We start from the raw sequence: 17,317 nt of genomic DNA, 5'->3' as shown, positions 1-17,317 counted from the left end.
GACCGAGGGAACTGAGAATTCGCTTTGCTTATTCCATCGCAGGCGGGATCGACACTATCTGTCTGCCCTTTACGACATTTCGGTAGGTAGCTGCTGGGAGAGGGCAAAATTATGAGAACTCCTCATACTGCAGTTTATGGGGGGGGTGGGGACTGGGAGGGGTGTAAAGATGTGATGGTTCCATTATATAGTTGGTTGGTGAGACCTGTTGTGGGTCACCTCCTGCAGTGTTGTTTCCCTTCTATCAGAAGTGTGTGGGTAGGTGGGAGATCAAAAGAAGGTTTGACAGAGAGACACACACAAAATGCTGGTGGAACGCAGCAGGCCAGGTAGCATCTATAGTGAGAAGCACTGTCGACATTTCGGGCCGAGACCCTTCGTCAGGACTAACTGAAAGGAAAGATAGTAAGAGATTTGAAAGTAGGAGGGGGAGGGGAAAATGCGAAATGATAGGAGACCGGAGGGGGTGGGGTGAAGCTGAGAGCCAGAAAGGTGATTGGCAGAAGGGATACAGAGCTAGAGAAGGGAAAGGATCATGGGACGGGAGGCCAAGGGAGAAAGAAAGGGGAGCACCAGAGGGAGATGGAGAACAGGCAGAGTGATGGTCAGAGAGAGAGAGAGAGAGAGAGAGAGAGAGAGAGAGAAAAGGGAGGGGGAAATTAAAACAAAATATATCAGATTGTACTGAAAGCAGGCACCGCCAGTTGAAGGCAATTGAGATGTTCTCTCTCTGTGTCTCTCTCTGCCTCTCTCCCCATCTCTCTCTCTCTCTGGGTCTAGTGTCTCATTGGAATGGCCTCCGCAATATTCAGGAGAAGCAGATTATTACAATTAATTCTGTAATCTGCGCACTGTAATGGTCTTTGAAGGATAAGTGAGTGAGATGTTACAGGTGAGAGGCAGAATTAAGGTGCTGAGATCACAGACTAGATCGGTCACAGTAAATTCAGCATGTGAATTTTATTAAATCTCCCATCAGCATCCTTTGGCTGACAAAACACATCTAGTAAATTTAATGCTAAAGGGATTTTCATCGATCAGTAAAGGGAAACAGCTCAGCTATTTGTAAAGTATGAGTGATAGCGAGGAAACACACCAACAGGAGTAGAGTAAACAGACCCATTAGTCATAATTTTATCTGATCGATCAGGTTACTTATTCCTAATAAGTGAACATTAATTTCAAGGTGAAATATATTCTTATCTTGCTGTACTTGTTAGGGTGTGGTTTTCTCCAGTTTGTAATCTCGACACAGTTGCTGCCTTGCCCATTATTGTAATGGCCCCATTGTGGACAAATATTGAAGTTTGCTTTATCAAAGGGCTGACTCTGAGATCAGTAGAGCTCCAGACATTTGGGGCACAATCTGGCGAAAGGGAATGTCCGGTGTTCAAAAGAAAATATTATTCCAAAATCATAACTTTTCACCAGAGTAGACAGCGCCCGTCCTGCTGCTGTGCTTTTCCTATAAGCTCACGGGGATCTTTGCCCTCGCCTACCGCTACGGTTTATAGTCTGAAAATAAATTGATCCCCAAATATACAATAAATTAATGCCAAGAGAAAATATGCAGAAGCTGGAAATCCAGGCAACAAAAACAAAATGCTGGAGGAACTCAGTAGGTCAAACTGTATAGAAAAGAGTACAGACGATGTTTCAGCAAGACCGGACAAAAAAGAGATGATAGGTCAGAGCTAGAAGGAGGGGGAGGGGAGTGGAGGAAGAGGCGGAAAATGATAGGTGAAACTGGAAGGAGGAGGGATGAAGTAAAGTGCTGGGAAATTGATTGGTGAGAGATGCAGGGCTGGAGAAGTGTGAATCTGTTCGGAGAGGACAGAAGGTCATGGAAAAGGAAAAGTGGGGAAAAACACCCAACGGAGGCGATGGACAGGTAAGGAGATAAGGCCAGAGAGGGAAATGGGGATGGGGAATGGTGAGGGGAGGGGGGTGCGTTATTACCTGAAGTTTGAGAAATCGATATTCATGCTATCAGGTTGGAGGCTACCCAGACAGAATATAAGGTGTTTCTTCTCCAGTCTGAGTGCTTCCTCATCACGGCAGGTGAGGAGGCCGTATATTGACATGTCAGGATGTGCATGGGAAGTGGAATTAAAATGGCCGGCCACTGGGAGATACCGTTTTTTTTCTGGCGGACGGAGTGCCAGAAAGTGGTGGCGGTGCTGCCGAAAGGTCTCGGCCCAAAATGTCGACTGTTTTCTGTAGATGCCTCCTGGCCCTGGCCCGCTGAGTTCCTCCAGCATTCTGAGCGTGTTGCAATGAATTAGTGTTGTGACACGAACTGAAAGGAGCCGGGATGCGGGTCGCGGTTGCTCCCTGGAGCAGATCGAATTGTGGACAGATACTGGATGTAATCTGTGTCACCGGGCACTGAGGCACAATAGGAAGCCTGGACCGAACAGCCCAGTAGAATCGTTTGCTTGAATCAGCTTTTGTGTCATATAATGTGCTGTGGAGCAGGGTGTGGAATTACATGCTGACTGATGTGAAGCCCAGGTTTATATGTGTGTTATCAACTGAATCTCGCTCACGGTGTGTTCACTTACTGTTTGCACCCACTAAGTTGAGGTACTCGGATTCGCTGGAACAGAAACAGAAGCTCAGCACCGAGTACACACAGAGACCGTACTGGGTGGGGAACGTTGTGATGTTTCTATACATTCCTCATCAGGAGAGGATTTCCAGTGTTTCTACCTGTTCAATATTGTCTTTAAAGCTGTGTGGCATTACGGACATGAATGCTTTTTTTTCTGTGTGTGTGTTTTTAAGGAAAACAGACATGCATCTGGCAGTGATACTTAAAATGCAGAGATTACAGGATTGTAATAATCTGCTTCTGCTGAATATTGGTGGGGGGAGAGAGCGCGGAGAGTGTGGAGTGAGGGCGGGCAGGAGAGAGGGGGAGGGTTGGGTGAGTGGGGGAGAGATGGGGAGAGAGGGGGGAGGAGAAAGGAGGGGAACCAAGATCCTTCCGGGCAGGTTTTCCAGAACGATTCAGGTGGGCTAATTTTGCAGGAGGATGGGACCTGGGGTTATAATGTTGAGAATGGATGGAGCTGTAGGTTGTCGAAGGTTACAAGAGGATATAGACAGGCTGCAGAGTTGGGTAGAAAAATGGCAGATGGAGTTCAATCCGGACGTGTGTGGTGATGCATTTTGGAAGGACAAACCAGAAGACTGAGTACAGTATTAATGATCAGTTACATAAGAGTGTGGATGAACAAAGGCACCTTGTGGTTCGAATCAATATATCCCTCAATGTCGCTGCACAGATTGATAGGGTATAAGAAGGCCTATGGGATGCTAGGTTTCATTAACAGGGGGGTTGTGTTCAAGATTAGAGAGGTCATGTTGCAACTCTACAAATGTCTGGTGAGACCGCACTTAGAGTATTGTGTTCAATTCTGGTCACCTCATTATAGGAAGGATGTGGAAGCTATGGAGAGGGTGCAGAGGAGATTTACCAGGATGTTGCCTGGTTTGGAGAACAAGTTATATGAAGTAAGGTTAGCAGAGCTGGGACTTTTCTCTTTAGAGCATAGAAGAATGAGAGGGGACTTGATGGAGGTCTACAAGATTATGAGAGGCATAGACAGGGTGGATAGTCAGTACCTGTTTCTCAGGGCATCATTTGCAAACTCCAGAGGGCATATGTTCAAAATTAAGGGAGGGAAGTTTAGGGGAGACATCAGGGGTATGTTTTTACACAGCGAGTTGTGAGTGCCTGGAATGACTTGCCAGGGATGGTGGTGGAGGCTAAAACATTAGGGGTATTTAAAAGCCTTTTGGACAGGCACATGTATGAAAGAAAAATGGAGGGTTACGGGGTAGTGTGGGTTTAGTACTTTTTTTAAGGATTGTATGGGTCGGCACAACATGGAGGGCTGAAGGGCCTGTACTGTGCTGTAGTGTTTGTGGTAATGGGGTAGTTGGTTCACAAACATGGCAGTGTGCAGTGAAACTGCTAGAACGGGGAGGCTGATGATAGGGCAAAATTGCAGTCAATGGGATGCTTCAACGTAAAAGCAAACAAAATGGAAATGGGAGAGTACAAGACTGACAGTGTTACAGTTGAATGCGTGCAGTGTATGGAATAATAGACGAACGCAGCAAAGTTACAGATTGGCATGTATGACATTGTGGGTGTCACTGAATCGTGGCTGAAAGAATATTTTATCTGGGAGTTTAACAACCAAGGATACACACTGCATCGAAAGGACAGACAGGTCAGCAGAAAGGGTGACGTGACTGTTGGTGAAAAATGAAATCAAATCATTAGAAAGAGCTGACATGGGGTAAGAAGGTCTTGAATCATTGTGGGTAGATCTAGGAAACTGCAAGTGTTACAAAGACCCTGATGGGGATTATATACAGACCCCCACTCAGTAGTAATGACATGGTCTAAAAATTACAACGGGAGATAGAAAATGTATCTCAAAAGGGCAGTGTTACGATAGTCGTGGGATATTTTAACATGGTAAAATCGGGTTGGTGCTGGATCCCAAGAGGCAGAATTTGAGAGCAGCTTGTGGTTGATCCCGTTCGGGGATCATCTATTCTGTATTGGGTGTTGTGCATTGAACTGGAAGTTATTAGAGAGATTCAGATAAACAAAAAAACATCCAGGGCCAGTGATTATAATATGATAGAATTTACCCCGCAATTTGAGAAAATAATAATGTGGGACAAGAAAACAGAGGATGAAGTGAAAAAGTATCTTGGATCAGTTTTTACTGTGGGAAGATGAAAGTGATATGGGATGAGAGCAGGAGATTGTGGCTCAGAGGGACAATGGAACAACTATGAAATGGAAGAACAGACTCGATGGGCCAAACGATCTATTTATGCTCATATATTTCATGGTCAGAACATTCAGTAATTGGGCAGCATCTTGCTCTGTCACGATTCCAATACCAGGTCTTCCACTATTTCTCTTTCCACTGATCCTATCTCATATACTGTTACCAGCACATATTCAGTATCATAATTTAAAAAAAAACATTTTATTCCTGTTACCCTGCAGAGAGAGAGAGAGAGTGAGCGAGAGATGAGCAGCGGCAGCAGGCAAATCTTCCGTTCTCTTCTTGTTCTGTTATACTGCAGTGGTCATCAATTATAACCCCTCCATTCTCGGCTAGACCGTTCTTCAGTCTTTCACCCAGGCGAGGGTAGACACACACACAAACCCCCACCGGTCTGCCTTCTCCCACTGTGAGCCTCTGATTGATTCCCCAGAATCGAACCTCCGAACCCCCACATTTCTGTGGGTGCACAATGCTCCTTCAGTGTCCTGTGGTGTGTCTGCCTGTGTCTCAGCAGACTCGCTTTTTTATCCCCCCTGCCGGTTTACCAGTCATCTGTCAACTGACCATGTCCATCAAAATGGACCACTCCCTCCTGTCTCAGCAAGAATGTTAACGAACAAAGAAGAGCGTCCTTGTAGCAATGGTAAATAATCAGTGAAGAAGCCGTAACACTAAATTATGTGTGTGTCTCTCTCATCTGTGTAGGATGCCTCTCCTTCCCTTCTGTTCTTCATCTCCCTCTCGCGTTAGCAGCATAGTTCACGGGATGGTTCAAATCTGGACCCCATCTCCATCTGGTTTTCTCATCACACATAACACCTCTAACAGACGGGATACTGAGGCTGAAAAGAACAACCAAAACTGTTTTATTGGCGACACACAGGGATCATGGAAATGATAATGTGTAGCACACAGAAACTGAATTCACCTCGTCAGGGGAATTGTACCGTGAGGCGATCAGACTCAAGTGCTTTACAATTCAGGATTAACGTTGATCACTGAAGACGTAGATGTGCTGTAGATCTGTTGTTTCAGTAGACAAATTGGAGTGGATCCTAGTCACTGTTCAGACAGGAGCTGATAAGCTTCAACACCAGCCTCTCAAAACACTTCCATTGTGGATGTAAGTGCCGCTGGGTGAAAGTCTTTGAGGAATTTAACCACACTCTTCTAGGGTACCGGTATGGTTTAAGTTTCAGCTCGGAGATACAAGGAGTTAGTCACCCTGAGGTTGCAGGAGGAGAGTAACTTGGTGACTGTCGGCAGAAGAAAGCGAAATGAGCAGCCAGTGCAGACAAGCCCCGCGGACGTGACCCTCAATAATATATATCACTTTGAATATACACCTAGTGAGAGGGACGACCTACCAGCTGGAAACACAACCTCTGGGTCTCTGGCTCAGAAGAGAATGTATCATATTCAATCGTGATTAATATGCATAAAATCTACCATGGTCCGGTCTCCAATGTTCCCACTAATCGTTATTTTTGCCGCTGCGTGGATCAACCATTGCTCTGAGACAGAGATTTTCACACGGCCTGAAAAAAGCACCATCAGGGGTCAGGGATGTCTCAGATCGGGTCCATACCATTCTATAGGAGGTGGGTGAGCAGCCAGATGACTTGGGGCATACTGGCACCAATGGCATGGGTAGGAAAAATGAAAGGGTTCCTGGGAGATAACATAGGAAGCTAGGTAGAAAGCTGAGAAACAGGACCTACAGCTTTGTAATCTCTGAATTGCCTGCTGTACCTTGTGCCAGCAAGGACAAGAACAGAATGATTTGGCAGTGGCTGAGGAACTGGTGCAGGAGGCAGAGGTTCAGATATATGGACGATTGGGGTCTCGTCTGGGCAAGGTATGACCTGTACAAAACGGATGAGTTACACCAGAATCCCAGGTGAACCAAGATCCTTGCGGGCAGGTTTTCCAGAACAACTCAGGAGGACTAATTTTGCAAGGGGATTGGAACTGGAGTTATAATGCTGAGAATGGGGTAGTTGGTTCACAAACAGAGGCAGTGTACAGTGATACTGCTAGAATGGCGAGGCTGACGATAGGGCAAAATTGCAGTCAATGGGATGAGTTGCAACGTAAAAGCAAACAAAATGGAAAAGGGAGAGTACAAGACTGACAGTGTTACAGTTGAATGCGAGCAGTATACGGAATAAGGTAGACGAACGCAGCAAAGTTACAGATTGGCATGTATGACATTGTGGGCATCACTGAACCGTGGCTGAGAGAATATTTTAACTGTGAGTTTAACATCCAATGATACACACTGTATCGAAAGGACAGACAGGTCGGCAGAAAGGTTGGCGTGACTCTCGGTGAAAAATGAAATCAAATCATTAGAAAGAGGTGACATAGGGTAGGAAGGTCTTGAATCATTGTGGGTAGAGCTAGGAAACTGCAAGGGGACAAAGACCCTGATGGGGATTATATAGACGCCCACTCAGTTGTAATGACATGGTCTGAAAATTACAAAGGGAGATAGAAAATGCGTGTCAGAAGGGCAATGTTACGATAGTCATGGGATATTTTAACATGGTAAATTTGGGTTGTTATGGTCTTTTATTAACCCACTTGTCACAATAGTATTTATAGAGTTTCCAACAGTTCAATATTGTCCACAAGACTGCATGGATTTACGGATGCCTGTTTTTTTTTTTAAATTCTATGTAATTTTATGAGCAAAGATGGTGTATATCCAGCAGTGATAATTTAAAATTAAAAATCCTGTAGTAAATCTCACTGGCAGTTTTTAAAATTATGGACTTCTACACTTAGTGGGCAACTCTTATCTACTTCCTAAACCTAATGATATGGCTCTGAGTATATGTTTGGAGTGTTGTAAAAACAAGCCTGAAGGCTTTGTGTGTCAATGCGAGGAGGGAGCATTCGTAACAAGGTGAATGAATTGAATGTGCAGATAGTTATTATTGAATATGATATAGTTGGGATCACAGAGACATGGCTCCAGGGTGACCAAGGATGGGAGCTCAACATCCAGGGATTTTCAATATTCAGGAGGGATAGACAAGAAAGAAAAGGAGGTGGGATAGCATTGCTGGTTAGAGAGGAGATTAACGCAATAGAAAGGAATCACTTTAGCTTGGAGGATGTGAAATCGATATGGGTGGAGCTGCATCACACTAAGGGGCAGACAACGCTGGTGGGAGCTGTGTACAGGCCACCTAACATTCGTAGTGAAGTTGGGGATGGCATTAAACAGGAAATTAGGAATGCGTGCAATGAAGGAACAGTAGTTATAATGGGTGAACCAAATTGATAAGGGTGCTGAGGAAGAGGATTTCTTGGACTGTATGCGGGATGGTTTTCTGAAGCAACATGTCGAGCAACCAACTAGAGAACAGGCCATTCCAGACTGGGTATTGAGCAATGAGGAAGGGTTAGTTAGCAATCTTGTCGTGCGAGGCCCCTTGGGTAAGAGTGACCATAATATGGTGGAATTCTTCAATAAGATAGAGAGTGACATAGTTAATTCAGAAACAAAGGTTCTGAACTTAAAGAAGGGTAACTCTGAAGGTATGAGACGTGAATTAGCTAAGATAGACTGGCAAATGATACTTAAAGGGTTGACGGTGGATATGCAATGGCAAGCTTTTAAAGATCGCATGGATGAACTACAACAATTGTTCATCCCAGTTTGGCAAAAGAATAAATCAGGGAAGGTAGTGCACCCATGGCTGACAAGGGAAATTAGGGATAGTATCAAGTCCAAAGAAGAAACATAAATTAGCAAAAAAAAAAAGCGGCACACCTGAGGACTGGGAGAAATTCAGAGACCAGCAGAGGAAGACAAAGGGCTTAATTAGGAAAGGAAAAAAAGATTATGAGAGAAAGCTGGCAGGGAACATAAAAACTGACTGTAAAAGCTTTTATAGAAATGTGAAAAAAGAAAGATTGGTCAATACAAATGTAGGTCCTTTACAGTCAGAAAAAGGTGAATTGATCATAGGGAACAAAGACATGGCAGACAAATTGAATAACTACTTTGGTTCTATCTTCACTAAGGAGGACATAAATAATCTTCCGGAAATAGTAAGGGACCGAGGGTCTAGTGAGATGGAGGAACTGAGGGAAATACATGTTTGTAGGGAAGTGGTGTTAGGTAAATTGAAGGGATCAAAGGCAGATAAATCCCCAGGGCCAGATAGTCTGCATTCCAGCGTGCTTAAGGAAGTAGCCCAAGAAATAGTGGATGCATTAGTGATAATTTTTCAAAACACCTTAAACTCTGGATTACTTCCTGAGGAATGGAGGGTGGCTAATGTATCCCCTCTTTTTTAAAAAAGGAGGGAGAGATAGAAACAGGGGAATTATAAACCGGTTAGTCTGACATCAATGTTGGGGAAAATGCTAGAGTCGGTTATCAAAGATGTGATAAAAGCACATTTGGAAAGAGGTGAAATCATCGGACAAAGTCAGCATGGATTTGTGAAAGGAAAATCATGTCTGGCGAATCTGATAGAATTTTTTGAAGATGTCACTAGTAGAGTGGATGGGGAGAGCCAGTGGATGTGGTATATTTAGATTTTCAAAAGGCTTTTGACAAGGTCCCACAGAGGAGATTAGTGTGCAAACTTAAAGCACACGGTATTGGAGGTATGGTATTGATGTGGTTAGAGAATTGGTTGACAGACAGGAAGCAAAGAGTGGGAGTAAACGGGACCTTTTCAGAATGGCAGGCAGTGTCTAGTGGGGTACCGCAAGGCTCAGAGCTGGGACCCCAGTTGTTTACTATATATATTAATGATTTAGACGAGGGAATTAAATGCAGCATCTCCACATTTGCGGATGACACGAAGCTGGGCGGCGGTGTTAGCTGTGAGGAGGATGCTAAGAGGATGCAAGGTGACTTGGATAGGTTAGGTGAGTGGGCAAATTCATGGCAGATGCAATTTAATGTGGATAAATGTGAGGTTATCCACTTTGGTTGCATGAACAGGAAAACAGATTATTATCTGAACGGTGGCCGATTAGGAAAAGGGGAAGTGCAACGAGACCTGGGTGTCATTGTGCACCAGTCATTGAAGTTGGGCATGCAGGTAAAGCAGGCGGTGAAAAAGGCAAATGGTATGTTGGCATTCATAGCAAAAGGATTTGAGTACAGGAGCAGGGAGGATCTATTGCAGTTGTACAAGGCCTTGGTGAGACCGCACCTAGAATATTGTGTGCAGTTTTGGTCCCCTAATCAGAGGAAAGACATTCTTGCCATTGAGGGTGTACAGAGAAGGTTCACTAGATTGATTCCTGGGATGGCAGGACTTTCATATGAAGGAAGACTGAATCGACTAGGCTTATACTCACTGGAATTTAGAAGATTGAGGGGGGATCTTATTGAAACGTATAAAATTCTAAAGGGATTGGACAGGCTAGATGCAGGAAGATTGTTTCCGATGTTGGGGAAGTCCAGAACGAGGGGTCACAGTTTAAGGATAAAGGGGAAGCCTTTTAGGACTGAAATGAGGAGAAACCTCTTCACTCAGAGAGTGGTGAATCTGTGGAATTCCCTGCCACAGGAAACAGTTGGGGCCGGTTCATTGGTTATATTTAAGAGGGAGTTAGATACAGCCCTTGTGGCTAAAGGAATCTGGGGTATGGAGAGAAAGCAGGTACAGGGTTCTGAGTTGGATGATCAGCCATGATCATACTGAATGGCGGTGCAGGATCGAAGGGCCGAATGGCCTACTCCTACACCTATTTTCTATGTTTCTATCGCGGCTGTACCCCATCCAAATCCAGTGTTCCGCGTTCAGTGACGCTCGTCTGCACCCCGGCTTTTGAAGGGCATGGCTATTTAAATTACTGTCAGCTTCCTGTCGGATTTAATCAGTCTGGTCAATCTCCTTGATGTCTGCTATTAACAAGGCGTTTTCACCCTCAGAACTGCTGTTCACTGGATTTTCTTTCATTTTGTTTTCGCACCATTCGCTGTAAACCGAGCGAATTGTGCGTGAAAATCCAAGGAGATGATCAGTTTCCGTAATGCTCATGCTACCCTGTCTGGCACCAGATATCATTCCACGGTCAAGGTCACTCAGACCACATTTATTCCAGATTCAGATGTTTCGCCTGAACAACAACTGAACCCCATGAACATATCTGCATGTTTTATCCTTTGAGTTGCTGCCAGGCGTATAACAGATGCCCATTAGATAGATAGATAGATAGATAGATAGATACTTTATTCATGAGCAGCTGTACAGTTGGACCTAATAAAACGGCCATTTAGTGCATTTACCATTTAGACAGGCCCTCACCTATCTCGAATTTGAATATGGGTGAGATTTGGTGCTGATTATTGCGATTTTCCTGTTTCCAACAACAGGTTGTCGCTGAAAAGGCAGTTTGGGGTAACCTGGAGAGAGAGACGGTCACTGTCCCTTCTGAGCTGCGCCGGTGTGCGGCTGCACTGTGATTAAAATGCTCGCATCACGGAGCCTTTGTTGCAGCGCAGATGGATTATAATGAAGCTGGAAAAAAATTAATAAAATCTGAGAGTTTTTCTTTGTTGCACTATAATTTATCATATCCTTCCACTAATAGATAAGACAAAAGTATATATTTTTGTCAGTCCATTCTAAATATTCATAGCTGTGCATTACAAAAACACACAATCTAAGATGTGCTTTTTTCAGGCCGTGTGAAAATTTCCGGCTCAGAGCAATGGTTGATCCACGCAGTGGCAAAAATAGTAATTACTGGGAATATTGAGGTCAGACCATGTTAGATTCTATGCATATTAATCACGATTGAATATGATACATTACTGTGCTTCATCATGATACTTTATTTTGGTATCTTATTTTATATCGTTAGCTAGCTTGCCTTTATATTTCACCTTTTATCTGCTGATTCCTTTTTAATTGCCGTCTTTTGATTATTGAAAGCTCCCCGATTCACTAGCTTCAACTATTTTTTCTATCTAGGATGTTATCTTAAATCAGTATGTAGATAGTCCGACAAATGCAGGAGCTGTACTGAAACTGATGTTGGGTGATTATGCTAGCTCCATACCCAACCATTTGGTGAGTGAAAGGTTAGGGCAGAACTCCTTAAGTTTAAGAGAACGAAATAGAAGGAAAGTGTAGACTTTGCGGGAGAGTAAAGAATTGGATTAGGGTGAATTACGAATTCACTAAGCAAGAACTATGGAGAGTTAATGGGAGACAACTGTTTCTGGCAAGTCCACATCTGACATGTGGAGGGTGTTTAAAGTCTATCTGCACGGAGTATAGGATGGGTATATTCCAGTATGAAGAAATGATGAGATTGGCAGCATCAGAGACCCTTAAATATCATGAGAAGTGAGGAATTTAGTCAAGCAGGAAAAGGAAAAGTATTGAAAGCTCAGGAAGGTCGAATCAAACAGAGCCCTCGAAAATGTGTGCGGGTCCTTAATGAGTAACTTACATCGGTATTTACCAAGGAGAAAGACACGGAGGATAGGGAGATCAGTGTGGAGAGTACTAGTATGCTCAGGCATTCTGAAATAAAGGAGGAGACAGTGTTGAGTCTCTTAAAGTGCATTAAGGCGTATAAGTCTCCAGGCCCTGATGGGATATTCCCCAAGATACAGAGAGAGGCAAGTGAAGAGATTAGTGGGGCCTTGACCAATATATTTGTGACCTGCCTAGCCACAACCAAACTCCGGGAGAACTGGCGAGAACCTCATGTTGATCCATCATTCAAGAAGTGATCCAGGGAATAATCCTGATGAACATTGAAACTGCCGAGATACAGTCGGCTATGAACCAAGTGCTGATAAATGGGACCAGTGTAGACAGTGAGTGGATGGTCAGAACAGGTATGGCCGGCCAAAGGCCTGTTTCCGTGCTGTGTGATCCACCGCTCCGGACATGCTAAATTAACGATGGTGGAACTGCAAGGCATTGATTTCAAAACTCCACACCCCTTTCCAACCTGAAATAAACCAGACTGAACCCCCTTTGTCACCACTGGGAATAACTGTTTCTGTCAAGGATTGGACACTTCAACTAAACAACTGGCAATTGATAAAGTTCCTTTGTCTTCTTCCATTAATGTTGCTTCCTTACAGCAAAACTAACCCTCTCACTGTGTCAGAATCAGTGATTAAATCAGACCCCAAACACTGTGCTTTCATCCCTGCACGTTATAACTGGAGCCATCTCACTGACGGTCCGATGGAGACACAACCCCTGCCCTCTGCACATGTGATCACATCTCCCCTGCTTCTGACAATTCAAATACCCTCAGAACGGTTTTCTGATTCAGTCTGAAGGTTATGGTACATTCAGCTCGTTTTCAGACCTGACAAAACATGTCTTCCCACTGCCTCTTCCACCTCTTTCCTCCACCTCCAGGGAAGCTGCATTTCCATAAGACCATAAGACCTCCTTCCAAGCAGGCACCGATTTATCAATGCTGGGATCTTTCCTGTAATACCATGGTCTCCTAGCTTGCTAAGCATCCTCGAGTGTGGCACCTTGTCACAGGCCTTTCGAAAGTCCAAGTACCCAACATCAACGTATTCACCTCTCTCTATCCTGCATGCTATTTCCTGAAATAGAAATAGCCGAATATCCTGCGACTAATTCAATATGCCAGCAACAACCTTCGCCAAATAAGAGACCCCGTGAATTTAATGTTTCGAGTTTTTCCATCGCTCATTGATGAAAAACGGTTGATGTATGTGTGAAGTAAATGCGATATCAGGCAAATTCACCTGCGGGAAATGGTCTGAATTTCATATAGTGGCGCTGTGATCCTGCAATTTGTTTCCAGTCAGTGATTTTAAAGTTTTTCACTTTAAGCGTTGTGGAACAAGGTGTGGCGTTACATGCTGAATAGGGTGAAGTTCATGTTTACGAGCGTGTTATCAACTGAACATTGCTCAGCGTGTGTTCACTTACTGTTAGGACCATAAAATTCAGATACTCGGAATCCCTGAAACCAGACTCAGGAGTTCTGCATCAGGTAGGAACATGGACTGTATTCGGCAGTGTTATGGTGTTTTAATAACTCCACTTGTAAAGGCAATATTTCTAATATTTCTACCAGATCAATAAAATGGAGGATTATGGGGTAGTGTGGATTTAGTACTTTTGAAAGGATTACATGAGATAGCACAACATGGAGGGCTGAAGGGCCTGTACTGTGCTGTGGTGGTGGTGTTCTTTTGTTCTATCAATATTATCATTGAAATCGCACGGCTTTACAGATCTGGGTGCTCGATTATTCTGTATATGTTGTTTTTATAGGGATGACGAGGTACTTCCAGCAGTGATATTTATATTAACAGATATTGTGGTAATTCTCAATGTCCGTAGATAAAAATAGCAAAGTTTACACTCATTGGGCACATTACTCGGAACCCCCGGTACCTAATAATGTGGCCACGGAGTACATGTCCGGGGGGCTTCCGCTGCGATTGTCCGTCCGCTCCAACGCTGATCTCTGCGCTGTATTCGCTGGCAATCGACTAAGATGGGGAGTTGATTGCATTTGCTGTTATTTAGGAGGTGAGGAGACTTTTTCCACTGGTGGTTAGATCCTTTGAGTTGAGCCCTTGCTGGGGACGTTGAATATCACATGGAGTCTAGACAGGAATGCGGAGAACACGTTTCCTAAAAATGGGGAGATGAAACAGATGAAGACAGATCAGGTTATTTTTCTGAGGTAGAACTAGCGTGTTTTGGATTTCTCTTCCTCAAAGGGAAAGAGAAGCAGAAATTTCTTTCAATGTGCTTAATTCCGCAGAATAAAGATTATGGACAGGCAACTTGTTTCCAGTAAGTGAGCAATAAACTGAAGGGGAAGGGCGTTCTCATCTCGCTGTTGACTTTGACCGGTTGTCATCGCTGGGAGATGGTTATCTCGGCACAGTTGCTCCACAATCGGCCCATTACTGTGATGGACCAACTGCGGACTTCTGTTAAAAATGGTTCTTTCTAAACAGGCTGAATGCTAGGGAATGCCAGTGTTCAAAGCGAAAAAAATATAAAAGACTCCATATGTTACAAGAGTTGACAGCGCCCTTCCTTCTCTCTCTGTGCAATAAGCCCACAGCGATCTTTGCCCTGAGCTGTCGCTGGAGTTTATAATCCAACAATAAACTGGTCACAAGGTGAACAATAAATCAAAGGGACGACACCAACAGAACCGAATCAGGATGTGGGTTGTGCTCCCTCCCTGGAGCAGATCAAATTGTCGAGAGAAAGGTCACGCACTGAAGTCGTTCTTTTGGCTCGAACCACATGTTAGAAACGAGTTTTTGCGTTTTTCACTACAAGAGTTGTGGAACAAGGTGTGGCGTTACATGGTGAATAGACTGAAGCTCAGGTTTATGAGCGTTTATCAACTGGACATTGCTCAAGGTGTGTTCACTTACTGTTAGGGACATAAAATTCAGATACTTGGATTCGGTCAAACCAGACTCAGGAGTCCAGCACCAGATAAGAACAGGGACTGTACTGGGCTGTGTTATGGTGTTTCAATAACCCCACTTGTCACGGTAATTATTTCTAGTTTTTCTACCGTATCAATACTATCAGTTGCTGTTCCAGGGGAAGCTGAAACAGGTGAAGGTAGATGAGGTTATTTTTATGAGGTGGAACTGTTTTCAAAGGAAATGAGAAGCAGAGGGTTCTTTTTCAATGTGTTTAATTCCGCAAAGCACAGTTTCTGGACAGACAAGGGAGTGAAGTGTTGCAGGCGGTCGCAGGGATGTTCCACTGTGATCTCAGTCCAGTTGTGACCATAGAGAGTGGCAGAACAGGATGAGTGGGCGAATGTCCTGTTACTAATTCCACACTCTATGTGGTGGAACTTGTGTGTGTTTGGAATTCTCTTCCTCAAAGGAAACGCGAAGCAGGGATTATTTTCAATGAGTTTAATTCCGCAGCGGTGAGAGTCTTGACAGACAAGGGAGTGAAGTGTTCCAGACGGTCGCAGGGATGTGTCACTGACATCATTGTCCTGCTGTGATTATAGAGAATGACGGAACAGGACTGAGGGGGTGAATGTTCTGTCACTAATTCAACATACCAGCAGCACACTCTGACAGTTAAGAAACACAGTAAATTTAATGTTTTTTTCTTTCCCCCAATCATACTCAGAGGAAAAACGGTGCAAGTATTTGTAAAATAAATGCGATGCTGGTTGATGTATATGTGAAGTAAATTGGTTGCCAGGCAAATTCGCCAGCGGGAAATGATCATAATTTTAGAAGATTACTGCTGTGATGTGGTAACCTGTTTCCAGACAATGAGCAAGAAACTGATGGAGAAGGGAGTTCTTATCTTGCTGTCGAATTTCACTATATCTCAGGGGGTGGTTATTTCGGCAGAGTTCCTCCCGGAACAGCTCATTACTGTAATGGGCAACTGTGGATAACCGTTAAAGATGTCTCTTTATAAACAGGGTGACCTTGAAGTCAGCTCCAGGCCGGGGGGGGGGGGGGGGCACAGTAAAATCTGGAGAAAGGGAATGCCTCCTGTTCAAAAGTGAACATTATTCCAAATGAATAATATTCCGTCAGAGTTGAGAGCGCCCTTCCTTCTGCTGTCTCTGTGCAATAAACCCACAGCGATCTTTGCCCTGAGTGTCTCTGGGGCTTATAATCTGACAATAAACTAGTCCCAAGCTGAACGATAAATGACATCAACAGAAGCGGACCAGGATGCAGGTTGTTCTTTCTTTCTGAAACAGATCAAATATTCTAGAGAAACATATTAATTCTGGCTCGGACCACTTGTTAGAAAGACGTATTCAAAGAACATGAGTGTGATTTAACATAAGCGTTGTGGAACAAGGTGTGGCGTTACATGCTGAATAGGCTGAAGTTCAGGTTTATGAGCGTTTATCAACTGGACATAGCTTAGGGTGTGTTCACTTACTGTTAGGGCCTATAAAATTCAGATACTCGGATTCGCAGGAGTCTAGCACCAGGTAAGAAGAAAACCAACACAGGGAAATGTTATGGTGTTTTATTACGGTAATATTTCTAGTGTTTCTGCCAGTTCAATATGGTGGATTAATGGATTCGTGTGTGTTTTTTGTTTGAACCATAGAACCATAGAACACTACAGCCCTCCATGTTGTTCCGACCCATATAATCCTTTAAAAAAAGTACTAAACCCACACTACCCCAAAACACTCTATTTTTCTTTCACCCATCCGCCTGTACAAGATGCTCTTAAATACCCCTAACGTTTTAGCCTCCGCCACCAACGCTGGCAAGTCATTCCAGGCACTCACAACCCTCTGTGTAAAAAAAAACTTACCCTTATGTCTCCCCTTAGCTTCCCTCCCTTAATTTTGTACATATGGCCTCTGGTGTTTGCTATTGGTGCCCTAGGAAACATGTACTGACTATCCACCCTGTCTATGCCTCTCATGATCTTGTAGACCTCTATCAAGTTCCCTCTCATTCTTCTACACTCCAAAGAGAAAAGCCCCAGCTCTGCTAACCTAGCTTCATATGA

The 17,317-nt window shown here is 44.0% G+C and overlaps 2 protein-coding genes across 2 annotated transcripts in view; one reads left to right on the top strand and one right to left on the bottom strand.

Moving 5' to 3' along the window:
* The window catches only part of LOC140722997 (NACHT, LRR and PYD domains-containing protein 3-like), a 299,766-nt gene that overhangs the window by 202,281 nt on the left and 80,168 nt on the right, over positions 1-17,317 (bottom strand). The gene's annotated exons all lie outside the window — the stretch shown is intronic.
* Positions 1-17,317, top strand: part of LOC140722996 (NACHT, LRR and PYD domains-containing protein 3-like) — a 725,328-nt gene that overhangs the window by 665,119 nt on the left and 42,892 nt on the right. The gene's annotated exons all lie outside the window — the stretch shown is intronic.

This window comes from Hemitrygon akajei, unplaced genomic scaffold (assembly GCF_048418815.1).
Source record: "Hemitrygon akajei unplaced genomic scaffold, sHemAka1.3 Scf000096, whole genome shotgun sequence".
Classification (NCBI taxonomy): Eukaryota; Metazoa; Chordata; class Chondrichthyes; order Myliobatiformes; family Dasyatidae; genus Hemitrygon; species Hemitrygon akajei.
Note: the sequence above shows the minus strand (reverse complement) of the source record. Positions and strands in the feature narration are given on the sequence as shown.